This window comes from Corvus kubaryi, unplaced genomic scaffold (genome assembly GCF_017639235.1).
Source record: "Corvus kubaryi isolate FWS band 111438036 unplaced genomic scaffold, C.kubaryi_AGA036_p1.0 37392, whole genome shotgun sequence".
NCBI classification, from domain to species: domain Eukaryota; kingdom Metazoa; phylum Chordata; class Aves; order Passeriformes; family Corvidae; genus Corvus; species Corvus kubaryi.
This window is the reverse complement of record NW_024581131.1, coordinates 8,900,452-8,916,186: the sequence shown is the minus strand read 5'-3', so window position 1 is coordinate 8,916,186 and position 15,735 is coordinate 8,900,452. Positions and strand designations below refer to the sequence as shown.

Genomic DNA, 15,735 nt, shown 5'->3' with positions numbered 1-15,735 from the left:
CCTTTCTTTTTTTTCTGGCTTCACCACCACAAAGGCAGCAATTTGATGTCCCATAAATAGCCCTGAGGTATCCTACTGACCTCACATATCTGTGATTAAAATCGATGTATTTTAACTATTAATCTTAAATATGTTATCAAAGTGACATCAATAGATTAGGAGAAAACAGCCCTCTTGATACAAAGTCTTCACACTCTGGTATGCAATGATATAATCACAATTTTACTGCCACAAAACACTGGCTACCCAAAACAAGATCTCACCTTCCTTATCTTCCTAGTACACACCCATCTCCACAATAGAGACAACAGCACCCCTGTTTTCCTTCCCCATCTTTTCATATTCCCTCTTCAAATTTGACCCACACCATGCCTTTATTCACAATACATCTCAAATAACTTCACAAACAGATCTAACTTGGCTTTGATAACAGAACCATTTATAAAGAAATTCAGTGATATCCAGTCATGCTCTGAGTTTCTGAGGTTAAATCAAACCTGAAACTCAAAGTGGAACTCTGCTTAAGAGTGAGAGGAAATATATGAGGAGGGGAAAAAACCTGTGTGTATATCCCACCATGGTTTGAGAACCCTCTCTGTAACTGAGAGACCCCTGCAACCCCTTTGGAGTTTACAGCCAGTTCAAAGTAAGACTGCTACTTCCCATCTATATACACAATAGTACAACTACTCATTAAAAAATGTAAGAAATCAGTAATAACACAGAGCAAGCCAGTTCAGTGTGAACTAAAGAGATCCGGTCATAGCAAAGAACACACAGAAAAACAAATACCTTGTTATATAGGAGTAGCATCTAAGACAATAAAGTTATTTTGTTTTCTGTCATAGATGTTCTGTGTTATTTCAAACACATTTTTAATTCCTAGGACTCATATCATTCAAAAAATGGAGAAAATTTTTATGGACATTAAAAGGCACGATATGTTCGCAAAACACTCTGACAGGCTTGGGTGAGAATAAGAGGAGAACAGCTCATTAGAATCACTTAGCTGACCAGAATGAAGGTAGAGACAAATTTGAATTAGATGCACTAACAGGTGATTTAATCTGGTTGAAGTAAATTGTATTCCCCTAATAAGCAATTACCACACCAAAAACCCAGCTGTTAAAGGCAAGAAGCAAAAATGTAGCAGGGGCTCAGAAAAATAAAACTGATGGAGCAGTTTGAGAATGAAAAAATACACTTAACCTCTTTGGTACAATAAGAAACCAATCCAACAGAGAGGAGGAATGGATAAGAAAGGGGAAAGAGGAGATCTATCACTATTTTCTGATTAACTGAAAGCTTTAGGGTATTTTAGGCATTCCTGAAGTTGTATCCATAACAGCTGGAGCAACCATCCTTTCAAAATGGATCACTGCACTGCTATCCTAATCCACAGCAGCTAGCACAAATTCTTTTAAGCTCCAAACTTATCTGCATCTCTCTTTTGAGTTTCACCCACCAAGACATAGCAGATGTAAAATCATCACTGCTTTGTCCCCAATTCTATAGCAAGGCTTTACTCAAGCTGTTACACGCCAAAAAACACAGCTGATTTAATAGCAAAGCAGTACTCCAAGGATCTCAAGCCCCCAGTTCAGTAGCTCATGTTGTTCCCAGACCTACCAGTCTTAAACTCATTTGATTACCAGGTGATTTTTAAGAAATAGAGCTAAATGGGAACACACATGAAAACAAGGAAGATTATATACACATTGTTGTTTCCTTCCACTGGCAGTATTCCCACATTTAATAGATGCCCTAGTAAATGCACCCCTACTGGAGAAAAACAGCCCAGGAATATACCACTTGAATGACACAAGTATGAGTAAGCTATCAAACTCTTTCTGTAGAAAAGGCCTTTGGACTGAACTGACAAATATGTTTTCAAACCCAGAAACTAACTTAGCATTGCTCTCCCCTCTGAATTTCACCCATGTGGGAAGTGATAACACCCACAAAGAGCCATCCATTCCTTCAGCATGGGCTCTAAAAATATTTTCACAAATCTCAGAGAAACTTTGACCATTTAGACCATTTGACCTTTTAGACCATTCCTTCCTTGGTCAAATGTGGTGAAATTCACAAACAAATTCCTAAGGGAATTCACAAGAGAGGAACAGACAAGCCACAGGATGCTTTCTTTAAGGTGGTCACACTCAAGGAATTGCAGTCGATGGCTCCTTATCCAAGTGAAAAGCAGCAGTCAGTTGTGGGACAGGCACCATTTAACACCTTTGTCAGTGACAAGGACAGTGGCACTGAGCACACCCTGAGCAAGTTTGCTGATGACACTAAGCTGTGTGGTGCACTCGACACACTGGAGGGAAGGGATGCCATCCAGCAGAACCCTGACAAGTTTGAGGGCCTGAACATGAACAAGGCCAAGTTCATGCTTCTGCACCTGGGTCAAAGCAATTCCAAGTACAAATACAGGCTGGGCCAAGAATGCATTGAGAGCAGCCCTGAAGAGAAGGGCTTGGGGGTGCTGAAGAATGAGAAGCTTGACATGACCCAGCAACGTGCAGCTGCAGCCCAGAAAGACAACCATATCCTGGGCTGCATCCAAAGCAGCATGGCCAGCAGGTTAAAAGGGGTGTTTCTCCCCCTCTGCTCTGTTCTCCTGAGACCCCACCTGGAGTGCTGCATCCAGCTCTGGAGCCCCCAACACAATAAGGATGTGGACCTGTTGGAAGGAGTTCAGAGGAGGGCCATGAAGATGATCAGAGGAGTGGAGTACCACTCCTATATGAACAGGGTGAGAGAGCTGGGGGTGTTCAGCCTGAGGAAGAGAAGGTGCCAGGGAGACCTTAGAGCACCTTCCAGTACTTAAAGGGGGCCTTACAAGAGAGCTGGAGAGGAACTGTGTTCAAGGCCATGCAGTGATAGGTGAAAGTGGAACGGCTTTAAAGAAAATTTGGGTTTGGATTAGACATTAGGAAGAAACTTTGTATTGTGAGGGTGATGAAACACTGAACAGGTTGCCTAGAGAAGCTGGTATTGTTCAAGGCCAGGTTGCATGGGGCTCTGAGCAACCTGGTCTAGTGGAAGGTGTCCTTGCCCATGCATGGGGGTTGGAACTAGATGATCTTCTAATCCAAGGAACTAGGTATGCCAGGCAGAAGCATGGCATGAGAGAAAAATGCAATTTCAGAAGCAAAAAGGTCATTATCAGTCTAACTGTAATGACGTGTTTAATTTTCTAGGAATGTTAATCATAAAGCATGCAAGATACACTTTATCAAAATCAAACAGTAAGTCAGCGAGCAAAATTATTTAAGAACTGTCTCTACTGCAACTAGAATGACAATCTATTATCTTTGTGCTTCCTTGCACTTCATTCTTATTCATTTTTGTTTGGTTTTTGTTTGCACATTCCTGTTGTTGCTATTAAAAACCTGAGCATGCCCCACATTTTTAACCCTGGGGCTACAGAACATGGCAGTTAAGCACCTGCTTATACATCACGGCCCATCCTCAGGCAGCTCTAGTGTAACTGGGGTTTTGCTAAAATCCTCAGTCCATCCTCTGAGTTGCACTTAAACTCATCTTGTGGAGTAAAAACAGGTTGCTATGCCTTACTGAATAGGCCCTGGAACCCAGCACGTATTTAGTCACTGTATATTTATGCTTGAACTCACATCAGCAGAAACAATGAGTACAAAAGGCCATACATTATGGGCAAAAAAATCCACAAATACTACAGGCACCTAAAAAAGTCACATGAAAACTGAACTCACTGTATATGAGTTACAGAAAGGATAAAATCCTAGTACTTACGTGTCTGCTACTTTTAAATCCTTGCTGATACATGCAAGCCCCATTCCTTCACTCTTTCCTTAAGAACGGAAGCTACATCAAAGAAAAGGTTAAATATCTCACCTATTCTGTCTTTGGTTGCTGGAAATTTAAGGAATTGGAATTCCTTCAAAAGGGAGTAAGGACTCAGTAAACACTACCTGTGTTCCAGCTGAACTTTGAAAGCAAACGTTGAAAGTCTTATCAGAGTTTCAGGTGATATCAGACACCCATAAACACACTGCATAAAAATAATTATAAAGAATTTCATCTTGAGGGCGGAAGACAAATGCGAAACTGTCACCTTAACTGTGCTGTGAAACTGCCAAAAGGAAATACTACTATTAAGCTGCCATATCAAAAAAGACTCCCATAAGGGCTTGAGTGCACTTGTACTTCCCTGCCCACCCGTGTCACTGCCACCTTGCCAGTGCCATCCGTGCAGAACCCCGTGCAACACTCCGTACCTGACCTGACAGCTACTTCAGCCAGAGATTCAGGACACCCCCGTCATAGACAACCAAGAATAGCCCACCTCTGGAAAAGTTTCTTCCTAGCTTCATCAAAATGCAGATGTTTTTTGACCCAAGCCCAAGAACTTTGCTCCCTCAGATGTTGTATCTTAGCAAGGAGACCATTCATTGTCTATGAACTGTACATCAAGAGCGTACCTTGTCCTAGATTACTGTGAGATTTGCATTTACTTGGGACCTGAAGTCTACTTTTTCTTGTGTTTTAAAACACAAGAGAATAATCTTTTCTTTCTTTAGTTCAGTACTTTGGTAGCACCCCTAAGTTCATGAATCTCTTCTATGTTACAACTGAAAGAAAAGTTGCATGCCTACTGCAGAAATCTCTTAGCACTCTTCACCCTCTGTGACAGGTTGATCAATCACAATTATCTCTCTTGGCTGTAAAAAGTATAAATGGCTTTAATAGGAGAAGCTGAATCTAAGCAGCAAAAAAAGAATGCAAGTGCTTTTACATCTCAATTCTCCACTTACCTACACAGACATGCCATTAAGTTTTGGGTTGCTACCACAGATCATATTCTCAAACCTAACATCCTTGTTACGGCTGTAAAATAGCTGGCATAATTTACTGCACAGATTTTCAACTATAGGTCATTTCTTTGTTGTCAAAATGCTAACAAAGTTCTTCACAGAGGTAAGAGGATAGGATTTTACTTGCAGCTAGGGGGTTTTCAGGACAGTCAGTTCATTAGTAGACCACAGTGTCTTGTCTCCACTAATTTAGAGCTATGTTGTTAGGGGCTACTGCACAGCTGGACTGTGGCATCTGTTTAAGAAAAAAAAAAAATGTACCCTGCATATCAGCTCCTGTGTTTTGTGCACGCTGCCTCCCCACGAAATATGATCTATGGGTATATACATCAAATATGCACGCACATACAGCGCTACACGCGAGATGTAAACAGGTCTTGCATGCTGATCCAGGTACCAACGAGTTCTGCATAACCGAGCTCTTTCACACCACAAAATTGCAGCATTGCCTATAAATACACCCAGCACTTGTTTTTGACAAACAAAATATCCCTCTAGTCAAGACAGCTCACTTACAAGAACAAATCATCATATGACTGGAAAAGGCGGAAAAAAATAGCTGTGCTTTGGACTACTCTTTTCAGCACAGCCAGCCAGGAGCTGCACTGACGGGGGTCACTGCTGGAATGACGTGTGGCAGTGCCTGATGTCCCATGGACAAGACAATGGCACTAAATGTGTTTGGAAGTGGAAGGAACTGGAAAGTAATTATGCCCACGAAACTGGAAAGCACTGTAAATATTCCTAGGGCAGAGAGGCTCCGAGTGCACGTTGGGGAACGATGGGCGGCATCAGCATGGGAGAGGTACAAGGGAGGAGAGAAAGGGATGGAGCTACCCTTCACTTTTTTAAACAGGTGGCCAGCTACTTTTACGGCTTTTGTCTCCTCTACGTGCTAGTTCAAGTTATTTAGAGAAAGACGGGAGAAGAATCTCTTTCCCTCCACGCCTGGTTTCAGAATTATTGCGTCTCCTGGGGGGAAGGGTTAGACTGAGACATTTGGTTTGGAAATGACTCACTCGGCAGAGCTATGGAGCCGGAGGGTCTATTTTTAATATTTTTAAATGGAGAACTTACCCGGGTCTCCTGCCTGCGCTGCGCTCCAGAGGCAGCGCGGGGAGCCGGCCCAGCCCGCTCCCTTCCGCAGCCGCCCCCCGGTAAACATCCCCTCCGCGCCGCCAGCGGCATCGCCGCCGGCCCCGCTGCCCCCGGGCAGGGCGGCCGCCCGAGCCCCCCGGCCGAGCGGGGCGGGCGCCCGAGGTCGCGGCTCGCACTCACCCCGGGCCGGGCTCCCGCTCCCCGCGCCCGCCGCTCGCACGCACGGACGGACGGACGGACGGACGCGCTGCCTCCGCGCCGGGATCTGGCGAAATTTGCCACCCACCGGCCAGGATTTTACACTTCCTGGCAGCCGGCCAGCCCTTGCTGCTACAGCCTGCCCCGGGCTGGCTCCTCCCCGCCGAGACAAGAGCCGGCCGGGCCGGGCCGGGCGGAGCGGGGGCAGCCGCGCCTGCCTCCCCCGGCTCCCACCCCGCTCCGCCTGCGGGTACCCCTCCCGTCCCGTCGGCGTCAGGAAGTTTAAATTCTTCTGACCTTCAGCGAAAGAGAGGGAATGGAAAGGATGGAGGAGCTCGGGAGGCCCTTGCCGGGGAAGGGCGGCCGGCACGGGTCCCGCGGGGCGCCCCTGGCCCCGGGTCTCTGCGGCTCGGCCGGGAGATGCTGGACCTCCGCCGGCTCCTCGCAGGCCCGGCTCGGAGCGCACCCAGCCAAAGAAACGGGTCGTGCAGCACGGGGGAAGGGATGTGCCGTTTAAAGATAGGGCTTATTTTATTTTGATCTCATGGTTCAAGGTTCCTCTGGCAGCCGCAGCGCCGTGCAGTTTGTTCTGTTCTGCTGTCACAGCCTACAGCAGGTATCAGACAGGAAACTGCTGAAAAAAAACATTCGTAATTCGGGGTCCTTAAAGAGATTAAAAGCCGCAATTAGTTGCAATCAGGGAGCAATCGCATGGAACATGTAAGTCAAACAGTAACGCTGACTTTCAGAGAGCTACCCATTAATTGAAAACACTTGAGATAAAAGTGCTTATAGGAGACAGACCAAATTGGTTAAATAGTGTCATTTTCTGGAATTGTTTAAGAGCCTTTTGTAAATTATGGACCATACTGGTGAAGCATGGTAACCTGATGCACTCCTTGTTAAGAGAATTCAAATCATAAGTTTAGACCTGAGTTGTATCTGGTCTCAGAACGAGAGAAGCTCATGCTACTCTGAAACCAGTATGCTAATCCATTAGTTCATCTGGGATCCTTTAACACTTTTAAGTTGTGTAGATATCCATAGGAGGCTTAGATAAGAACAGTTGCTGTGTTTGTAGGAGAGGTATTCTCATGTCCCTTTTCTTTTATCTCCAGATGTTTAAAACAAATACTCACTGAGGTACTGCGAACCTTACCTGCTACCCATTGCTACAACTAGTTAGGGTTTGCTCTTATGAACACGAAATCACTACCTGGGGCTTGCAGACAAGACTTTACTTGAAGCTGTATGAACACATACAAAAACATACTTCATGTCCCAGACTCTCGTGTCATATGATGAGAGTTGATACCTCTCCAGCATATAACATCTGTTAATCTACTAATAATTAAAAGGGCATGTTGTCATTCATTCTGCACCTGCTTTTCAAGCCAACAGTTACTTATTTTTCAGAGACAGCATTGCTGAAGTGGAGTTTCAGTGCTGATCTCTATCCGTGACTCATGGTAGAACTGGGAAGTGACTGTAACTGTGTGTAGATCAAGTGCAAAGCAAGGATGTGATCTTGATGTACTTGAACTGTTCTCCATGGGCCAGCAAAGATCCTAAGGAATTTTCAGGTGAAGAGAATGGTGACCTATTTGTTTAGGTGGCATGCTCCAGCTGAGAGAAATTCCCAGGTTTTCTGAAAAAAACCCAAAATGCCATCCCACAAGCTGGCATCTTTCCCCAAATTTGAACTTACATGGTTATGAATCAAAATTTGACTATGCATTTCAGGTGTGGGACAAATTCCTGCATAAGATTTATGAAGGAAAAGCTGGTTGCTGTACCCGTGTGGTTCCAGCTTCAGGACTACCACTGAGGGACATCACTGCCACAACACAGATCTACTGTGACCATTCTGATGCATGGCTGGACTCCCACTTGTGGGAGAAGAGGAAGGAAAGAGCTGGAAAGACCCCCTGCCACCACACCAGAAGGAAAGGGGAGGTCCTTTTTGATTTCCTCATTAGGAAGAAGTGAGGATTCTGTGAAATAGTCTTTGCCACTGAGAATGAGGGCCCCCAGTTATGTTATGCAGGAGCACAGGTACTGGGAAGACTTTAATATATGGCAAGGGCAGACAAGAAAGACAACTAGAAATATTAGCAGCAGAAAGAGATAAAAGACTTAGGTGGGATTCATTTTACCTAGCTTTAGCTGAGTCTATGCAAAACATACCTAGCTTTTAAAGTTAGGTAAGGTAAATCCTGCCCTACAGCTTGCCCAAGTGGAATGAGGTAGCAGTGAAAGGGATTTGAAGAGAAAAGACTTACGTTCAGGTTGGCAGATGAGAAAAACTACCTTTTCCCCTTTTAGCTGTGGGTTGAGCAAGAAGAGAAGAGTATGGTTTTCAAAGAAAGCTCCTTGCCTTACACAGATGAGTGATAATTCACAGGTGTCTGCTCTCTGCCCCAAAGACAATGCGTGGCACAAATGCACTGCTGTGTGCTTTCTGTGAGAGGAATGGGCTCTTCCACGACCTTGTCCTACAGCATCATCTCAGAGAACTGAAAAGCAGGCAAACCAACATCAACAATGTTGCTACAGACGTTTCTATAATTAATGGATTTGTAAAAAATAGCTACAGCCTTAGTTTTGTTTTTGCTACTCTGCCTTAATACCACACACCCTCTCTGCAGCACACTCTATAGCAGGACTGAGCACACACACGTCCTGCTCTCACACAGCCTGCTGTTCAGTAAGAGCCTAACCACAAGAGTTGTGACTAACAGATATGACCTTTTATTGGTTTGCTTATAATGCATTTGATGATGGGATGAACCCACAATGTATCGCCTTTGCTTTGGCTGCGTGATCCAACAGGTCTTCAGCATCATGTGCTTCCCAGAAACGAGTCCTGGGAAAAGACCCACAGTGGTGTCTATGAGGAGGGCAGTGAGGACAGTCATCATTTCTGAAGAGCATTACCAATTCTGGCACTAATTTTCAAATAGCTGAGGGTTGCAGCTGAAACATGCTAAGAAGTCACCAACCTACATTTTATTCTTGTCCTATCCACAAGCATCTCTTGCCCTTTCCATCTGCAAGGATAGCAGGTATTTACTGCATCCGTCCAATGTGTAGCAGGGAGGAGGGGCCAGCAAAAAAAAATTGACTTCAACTAAAGTGGATGATTTTGACAACAAAGGATTAGGCAATAGCTACATTTGAAGTTGCCTTGCAGATTCTAGCAAGGAGTATGGGACAGACAAATGGGGATAAGCTGGGAGCAGCAAACTTCCTGTCACATCTCAGACAGGGATGACATGTCTGATAATCCTCAGTGACACTGGGAATTATTTAACAAGGCAATTCTTCTTTCTCTTGGAACTGTAGTGAGAAAATTTCATGTATCAGTGATGCCATGAAGCTTAAACAACTCTTTGAAAGAGAATAAAAAAATATATTTTTCTTTAGTTGCCATTTAATGTTCATTTTTATGGTTTCAAGCCTGGGGATGGAAGGGGAAGGGAAGGAAACACCTCCAAGCTGTGCGGTTGAGGGTACACTCTTCTATTAATTTTTCAACTCAAAGCTCTGGCACAAATTATATTCAGGAAACAAAATGTAGTTCCACAGGGAGACGTGCAGCTATACTACTACATCTGTCAAAAAAATAATTCAAATCACAGCTATTCATTAGGAAGACGAATTCTCAGAAGCTGTAATGCTGAGAGAGACCCAAAATAGCAGGAGAGCAGACAGCAAATTAGACAGGCCCATAATTTGAGATGATGGGAGGGGAAAAAAAAAACAGAAACAAGAAAACAATGGGATAGTAGAGTTCATAAACAGAAACTGTAACAAAAGCCTCTGTTACTGGTAGTCTAGTGGAAACTCTTTGGAATACTGCATTCAGTCCTGACTATTGTCTCATCAAAAAGACATCAGCAAACATAAATCAATTATTTTTTTAAAAAAGCAGAAGCGATAAAGATTGATTTAGAGACCCTGTCACGTGAGTTGAAAGAACTAAATACAGCTGTGCACAGTGTGTAGGACACAACGCCACAAAAAAATAGACGCAGTTGTGGGCGAAAAACTATGTCAGTTTACAGAAGTGAGAGCATTGTTATCATGAGGAGGGAGAAACTAGGATGAAACAAGGCAAAAAGATTAGGATGAGTACTGTCACAATGGCTTGGCTGTAAGATCCACTGCCTGGTGGAGCAGTTGCTGCGGGAGACTTCTTGCGGTATTTTAAATAAGCACAACACAGTGTTTATCCCTTGGCCTACCAAGCACAGTGGGCTAGTTGATCTTTTACAGAGGAATTTTCCATCTTTAATTTCTGTGTTTCTAAAGCTTCCTCCTCTTTAGAGCACTGTTTGTCACGCCAGTGGCAAACCTCGAGAAGACAAAATAGCCCACGGGCAGAGATCTATTGAAACAGAAAATAACTGAAGTATGTTTGTGTGTGATACTTTACAGTCACTCCACAAATCAGAGCCAGGCAAAGGCAGTGGCAACCAGTATTCCTTACACTGACCCCTGCTAGAAACCGTAATATAAATTTCCAAAGGTCACAAGCAAGCATAACAAACCATTCTTTCCATCCTCTTCCTTTAAGTCTTCCCATCCCACTCCTGATTTCATTTGTCTCTCCAGCATCTCGCTCTGCTCCCTCTCCCTCTTGCATTTCATCCCCAAGGTCAGGAAACTGAATCTTTAAATTCATTATTTGGAATCTTATACACCCACCTAAACCCTCCCCAATATTGTTTCTATACCTCAGGCATCAGAGTGGTGTGTCACACTTTCTAACTACCATGTTTCAGTGAATCCTCAGAGCAGTTCCCATCATGTCTGGCATGTCAGCAATCTTTGAATCACACGGCTGTCCTTTTGCCTTTCATTTTCCATCTTATGGTTTCTTTTTCTTCCTTAATTGCTTACTCATTTTATCATCCTTTGGCTTCTTCTGGGAGGGCTTTTTTCTTTTGGTCACTTGTATTCTTCTTCATCTTGACTTCAGGTAATTTCACATACACAGACAAATTAAATTACTGGTGCATGGCTGTATTCTCTACTTCAGTCCCTTCTCTTCCTTTTTGAACTTACTATACCAATTATAAATACACACACATACATTTATTTGGGCATTGTTTTTAAGTCAGACTATTCTTCCTCTAGATTCTCATTTTCAGGCAATGTCTAAATTTTCCAGATATTTTCTGCATGTCTTGTTTCAAATAATGTCCTTTCTCACCCACAGAGCAATGTATCTCAGTCTGACTTTAGTGACTTTGTATCAAAATTACTGTGATATCTTTTCCTCCAGCTTTCAAAAATACAATCTTCACTCATATTTATGCAGAACAGTGCTACAAATCTCATTGTACTCACCTCTCACGTTGAAAGCATTACCTTTTCCTTTCTATCCCTCTCTTGGCCTGTTCTTCTCTACTTATCACCACAGTTCCCATCCTGTCTTCGTGTTACTGCAGCTTCTCATATCTCTTAGTTTCACCAAAGTCAGCTGCGATTGCCACTGAAAAAAGCCATCTCACACTGGCTTTGGCTGTTAGCTCTGCCTAGCACTGCCCCTCCCTTGTGCCACCAATCTCTGTGACTGCACAGCAAATTGGACCAGGAAAATGAGCTGGGTTACAAAAATGACACTGCCTTCACTGCTCCAAGGGAGCTTGACCTGACTTTGTGCTGTTGGTGGCATCTGAAAAAGACAACTGGACCCAGTGTTATGCGAGTCCCACAGTGACACCAGCCTAAGAGTCCAGCAGAACTTCACTGTGTGCTCTCAGCGTAAGCACAGGCCTGGAAGTAGCACTGCAAGCTTCTCTGCCATGTGTGCTACCTTGCTGTGAGCCAGCTCCGTGGCCATTTAGGATCTGTAGGCTGTGCCAGTAAAGAGCTCACCAGAGGGGGTACTTTGGGTAGTTTTGGTGAGGTGGCCAATGGCTCAGTTACCAGCTGCAGAGAGGTCTGCTATTTCATTTATCAGCTGTCTGCTGGCACCAGCTTTGGGTTATAGTGTCTTTGAAAGCTGACATCGGTCTCAAGGTGAAACGAGTGAACACTGGTGAATGGATGCTAAATCACGCTGTTCTAATTACAGGAGGTTTCTAAGGTGTCTTCCTTTACTCATCCTTGACTTGGTGTGATTCATCTCTTGATTTTCAGTCTGTCTTTTTTTCACTTTCTACACCTCATTTGCAGATGATGCTATGCTCTTCAGGGCAGAAGCACTCCAACACAGTGAAAGTCACTACTGGGGGTGGACTTCTCTTAGTGAGAAAAAAACAGGCTTTCCTCCTTAAAACACCTAAATGCATTTGGCACCATCACTTTGATGTAGCTCTCAGAGCCAGCTGAAAACAGATCTGTGTGCACATAGAAGAAGGACATGTTCACCTCCTGAGCTGATTGGCACAAGAATGAGTTTAGTCAGGGGCCATGAGGAAATCATGTGCTGTACCAAAAGGGATCAGAGTAGTTCTGCCTATATTTATATTCAGAAAGAACATGGTGGAGACTTGAACGCTCTCAACCATCCCACAGTTGGTGGGATGATGGGCAGACATGCCTTTTCCTCTAGGAGCAGATTATTACTTGTCGTTTTGTGGCTTATGTTGCTGATTTGGCACAGTTGCTGACAACTTTTCCTCACCTCCCCAGGGTGACCCTGCCTTCCTTGATAAATGGAGGAATGATAGAATGCAGCCAGGTGCCAGAGTCAGAATGTACCAGAACGCACCAAGAAGCACGAAGAAGGATACAAGATGCTAAAAGCACTGCATAAAGGAAGATGCAGACTGTAGATGACCTTCTGCATAGGATGAGTCTTTGCGTGCCAGAAGGGTCTGTGCACCTGTGGAATTCAGCTTGTGATTGCCAGAATAAATGCATTTAACTCAAGGATCCCATATGCACATGTTCATATGGCTTATGAGCAACACTTTGTGGTGGCCACATGGCTGTGTGTACAGACACACTTCTCCAGTGAGCTAACACAGGTTTTTGAACACCAGCTGTGGAATCTGTGTCTAAGGCTCTGTGTTTTTGTGGGGGGCAGTCATATCCCAACTGTGCTAATATGAAGCTGGGTAAATCAGTTTGACACATCACCAGTTCTCAGAATTTTTATCAGTCTCTCGGGTTTTTGATTTATTTTCAAAAAGTCTCCATGGAGACTGCTCTTTATGTGGAATTTACCCTTCTGCCAGGCCAGACTGGAATTTCTGCCATTTAAAGGAAATATGAGATTTTGTGTGTGTATGTGAGTGCCAACTCACTAGAACAGACACAGGGACAACACTTGGGCTTTATAACCAATAAAATTCAGCAAATAAACCAGCTTGCCTGTTCTCCTTCACTTCCTCTCTCCCTCCCCCCTTTCCTTCCTTCCCCACTATTTTTGCACCTTGCTGAAACATATGAAATCAAAATGGCAAAAACATTCCAAGGAAACAGTCATTTACTCTGGGTTATTATTCACTGGATCCATGCACACCATGCCCTGAGCAGGCAGCCTCTCTCCCATCTTTCCCTTGCAGCAGAAAGTGCACCTGCTAGGTCATGGCTAAGGAAAGGCACAGTCCTGAACTGTGGAGACAAACAGCTCTGGTGACAGCTCAGTGAAGCAATGCCTGACTGGCACTGTGTCACGTCCTGGGCTAGGAGCTCTGCCCAGCAAGGTACAAAGAGTGACAGTGACAGACTGTGGTGTTTTCCTGCAGCCTGGGAATGTGCTTCCTTGAGGGACTCTGCTTTAGGCAGAGCACCAGATTGGGTTATATACACTACAACCCAGCACAGAGGGTTGCTCAGGGCAGGAGAGGTGATGTTCAGGACTAGGCAGGGGATTTTAGGAGTGAGGTGCAAAAGCAAGGGCACCTACCTGTTGTCTGACAGATCCATTATCACCACGAATTATTAGCCTGTTTAAAAATTAGTAGTTCTACCACTAAGAGAGGCTCGCTTAGTCCAGTTATCCAATTGCTACAAGCAACTGGAAATAGGAAGCATGTCTGATTGCATAAATCTGGCTCAGGTAAGCTAGCAGGGATCCCAGCCAGCTTGCATTTGGCTACCAGGCAATGTAACATATTGAGGGCCAGAATGGGTCCCTTTAGCTCGGATTTCTGTCTCCAATAGTAGCCAAACATAGATGCCTTAGGTGGACCAGAGGAACAGGAAAAGCATATGGAAAGATGACTTCACTCAGTCATCTCCACTGCTATTTTAACCTGTATTAGCTAAGTTAAAGCTAGCACGAGGTGCTCTCTGCAGTTCAATCACTTTTCCTCTATAATTGCAGGTACCTTTAAATTTATGTTCACGTCTGTAGTTTTTCCAAAGTCTGTGAAGGACAGATGTCTTGCTGGAGCAAACTCCGTGGCATATGTTCCTGATAGGAGGCAAAGAGAAAGAACAGTGCTAACATGAGTGAAGTTGCTGCCAAATACACAGCCACAGCCTGAACTGCAAAGTCAGTGAAGTCAGTTCTAACTAGCCTTAATGTGATTCCACATTGTCTGCTTCTCTACACACGGTGGTCACAAAATTACCCAAATAAAAGGTTTTCTCTCTTATATTTATATGTCTAAACAACAAAATTTCTGTCAGCTCCATTAGCCTTGAAAAAGACACTTTGCTGACATAAAGGTATTTTTCTCATCTGATGAAAGTTGCAGTATGCAGCAGTGCTCAGGATATGCACAGGATAGAGACTGCCTGCACCTACCTTCTTGCACGAGCCTGCCAGCGGGGACAAGACGGCAGAAAGAACCAAGGTCAGCAGCTGACCCAGGAAGATTTGGATTCCTATAGCTGCAATGCATTATTACCACTACAATGAGCTTCCAGTGTTTACTGTACACACACAGATTGGTATGCAGGGAGATGGGCTGTCTGAGCAAATAAACAGAAAAGGCCAGGGTCCAAGTCAGACTGAACAATAGGCTGGGGAGAATGCAAGACTCCTCTTTAGCTGGACTTCCCTCCAGGAAACCCAACTCATACTAAAATCCTCCTGTATCCTGTGCCCTAGTCTGGGGGTGTTGACTCAGTTCCAGCTAATCATGTAAATCGTATTTGCAGAAGGAGGTGAGTGCAGGCTGCTGGATGCTCCCAAGAAAGTATTCTGGAAGAAACCTCCTTGCTCTAAGATGGGAGGAGAGTTTGCCTCAGCATTTTGAGAGAGGTTCTTCTGTTCAGGTGCCCCCAAACATCAGTGCTTCTTTAGTGAAGTAGCTGACCATGCATCAGACCTAAGAAAAATCAAAGCTCCTCTCCTGCCTCCTTATCTTGAGAAATGGGAATGGTTGTTCAAACACAGTGATTCTCACGACTCCAGCAGAAGATTTTTAGACTCTGAGGTTCCCACTTCAAGATGACTGGGGTTGGAACCGTGCAGTATTTGAGGCTTACATATTTGGATTAGTAAGTCTCCTAAACATGAAGCTTCTCTTCTATACATGAAAAACTAAGGCATCAATTTTTCAAACTGTGGCTTTAAACTGACTGAGGCAAAGAAAGAATTGGGACAGGAAGTTTCTAGCTGAGAATCAATATCCAAGCCCAAACCTGGGTTGTAAGAAAACAG

General features: G+C 44.2%; 1 protein-coding gene across 4 annotated transcripts in view; it reads right to left on the bottom strand.

Annotated features, from left to right (window-relative positions):
- PRR5L (proline rich 5 like) overlaps window positions 1-6,354 on the bottom strand; it is a 41,961-nt gene extending 35,607 nt beyond the window's left edge. For 2 of the 4 annotated variants that reach the window (XM_042038307.1, XM_042038306.1), the window contains exon 1: window positions 6,144-6,354. The gene's annotated coding sequence lies outside the window, so the exon portion shown is untranslated. Of the gene's footprint in view, window positions 1-5,942; window positions 6,038-6,143 lie in introns of those variants that run through there. The other 2 variants (XM_042038302.1, XM_042038304.1) reach the window with 2 other exon arrangements.
- Window positions 6,355-15,735: the final 9,381 nt, after the last annotated feature.